Here is a 3,004-nt window from a genome sequence, read left to right on the forward strand (position 1 = left end):
CAGGAGACAGTTCCTGCATTGAGCATCTGCCCCTGGTGGTCAGTGTGTGTCATAGTGACTGGTCGACCGGTCGTTCAGTCAACCATTTGTAATGGTCACTTAGGCTTTTATATATATAGTTGTGTTTTAGGAATCTGAGAGAACAGCTGTTAAAAATTTTAAAGCCTAGGTAAATGGCTAAAGGGTAGAAACAGAAGGATTACTTTCTGATATATATATTTATTTAACACTAGCTATGTTTTTCTAAGGATACAATTCTTAACTTAGAACTTTTGGGAGGAAGTAGATTGTAATTGGACATGAGCAGCTTTGGAATTGAACATAAGTTGGTTTGAGCTGTGAGCTTTTGGTAAGTTATAAAATCTGTTCAAGTCTCTCTTTCTACATCTAAAAAAATGGGGAAACTAATATCTAATTTTTGGTGTTAAGGTGTTCCATATAATATCAAATGTTGTTTCTAGTACACAAGATGATCAATAAATTGTTCCAATTCTTTCTCCTATAAATAAAGCAAAAATATAATTGATTAGTAGCATTGTTACTACTTCAAATACTATTATTAGCAATAATTTTCATTTATTGAGCATCTGTTATATAATCTGAATTGGGACAGTGGCTTTATATACACCTGTTGAGCATCTACTATGCACTTAAGCTATTTTTTTAAAAATATATTTTATTGACTTTTCACAGAGAGGAAAGGAGAGGGATAGAGAGCCAGAAACATCGACGAGAGAGAAACATTGATCAGCTGCCTCCTGCACATCCCCCACTGGGGATGTGCCCACAACCAAGGTACATGCCCTTGACCGGAATCGAACCTGGGACCCTTGAGTCCCAGGCGGGAGAGGCTCCTGCCACAGCCACTGTGCTCACCAGCCATGAGCCTGGCTTCTGGCTGAGCAGTGCTCCCCCTGTGGGAGTACACTGACCACCAGGGGGCAGCACCTGTGTTGAGCGTCTTCTCCCTGGTGGTCAGTGCGCGTCATAGCAACCGGTCATTCCGCTGTTGGGCCGAAACCGGCTCTCTGACATCCTCTGAGGGGTCCTGGATTGTGAGAGGGTGCAGGCCAGGCCTAGAGACCCCACAGGTGTACAATCAGGGCTGGGAAGGGATACAGGAGGTTGGCCAGCGGGGAGGGACTACGGGAGGGCTCCAGGATGTGTCCAGCCTGACTCACTCAGTCCCCATTGGCCAGACCCCAGCAGCAAGCTAACCTACCAGATGGAGCATCTGCCCCCTGGTGGTCAGTGCACATCATAACGACTGGCCGACCAGTTGACTGTCTGCCCCCTGGTGGTCAGAGCATGTCATAGCGAGCAGTTGAGTGGCATTAGCATATCATTAGCATATTACGCTTTGATTGGACAACTGGACACTTAGCATAGTAGGCTTTTATTATATATGATTCTTTAGATATGATTTTAAAATCAACTTTTTTGGAAAGAAAATTTTAATGCAATTATGTAGATGAGAAATTCATATTTGGCTGGAATAGTACTGGCTTCTATGATGGAAGATTTAAAGTGTAATAGACCTTTGGAAGCTTTATCACTTCCACTATCTCATTTGAAATCACATGCCTTTGTAGTAAGTAATAAATATTTCAGTAGTCCCAAGTAACAGCTGAGAGAACAAAAATTAAGTTACATTGTGGCTTCCTTGGCTTGGTTTATCTCAGTAATTGTTGGAGTTGTGACTTTAGCTTTTTTTAACCTTAATTCTAGTTCTTTCCCTTATATCATATTTTCTCTCTATGTTGATGAAGGGTAAAAACATATTTTAAGGATAATGCCGACTAATTTTTATCTGCTTTTCTAAAGATCAGGCAAAGGGGTAAGCCTGTAAAGTAGTAAAGAAGGATTTTAGGGTTTGAGATAAAAATTTTGTTTTTACCATCTGTGAAACATCATAATGGAACTATTGAGGGTTATTTTCTGAAGATTTAAAAATATGTACTAATAAAAGTATATAACTATGTTGAAGGAAGATGTGATGAGAATAGGCAAAATGATTCATCCAAGATGTTTTCCTGGCTCAAGATTATAAGATTTTTCATCATGTATATTAACTAATATTCTTAAACTTTTCTCCATACCCATGGATACAGATTTTGTTTGCCTTTCTCTCCTACATGTTGTCCACCAGAACTTGTGCACCTGCACACTACACCATAGACACACAAACAGAACCTTTTTAAAAATGGGTAATGGTAAACCAAAGCACCTCCTAGATTGTTGGTCCTGAGTTAGTGATGTTTACCCATTACTCAGAACAGTGCTCTCTGATGAAAAGATGATAGAACAGATGGGCAGAAACAAATGAGACTGCTCAAATACTTAGGGAATGAACTTAACAAGCCTAATACTTGTGCTGTGATTTCCACAGACTCCTCTCAGCTAAAGCGGCAGTTGGCCACTTTGTTTCTCTTTCATTCAGTAAGGTAGAGATTTTAACTCTTGGAACACACATAGTAGGTAATTGAACCACTTGGGTCACAAGATGGAATGGGAGTTTCTATTAATGCCATCCTTAGGTTGTACTTTCCTCTGTATCCTGTGGACTGAAGTCAATAATTTTCTAAAAGAGGTTGCAAGTTTAGCTATTACATTCTTGATGACTTGACTTATCTCTATAATCAGTTATCAACTCACCTGCCTTAAGTGTGATTATTAAATACTAGAGGCCCGATGCACAAAATTTGTGCAAGGGGCTCAGCCCTCGCAGTCCCAGCTTCATCTGGAAGGTTGTCCAGAAGGATGTCTGGAAGGACATCTGGAAGGTCGTTTGGTTGTCTAGTCTAATTAGCATATTACACTTTTATTATTATAGACTAGAGGCCCAGTGCACAAAAATTTGTGCACTCGGGGGGGAGAGGGGGTCCCTCAGCCCGGCCTGTGTCCTCTCGCAGTCTGGGGCACCTCGGGAGATAACGACCTGCTGGCTTAGGCCTGCTCCCGGGTGGCAGAGGGCAGGCCCAATCCCTAGGTGTAGCCCCTGGTC

This window comes from Myotis brandtii, unplaced genomic scaffold (assembly GCF_000412655.1).
Source record: "Myotis brandtii unplaced genomic scaffold, ASM41265v1 scaffold1404, whole genome shotgun sequence".
Classification (NCBI taxonomy): Eukaryota; Metazoa; Chordata; class Mammalia; order Chiroptera; family Vespertilionidae; genus Myotis; species Myotis brandtii.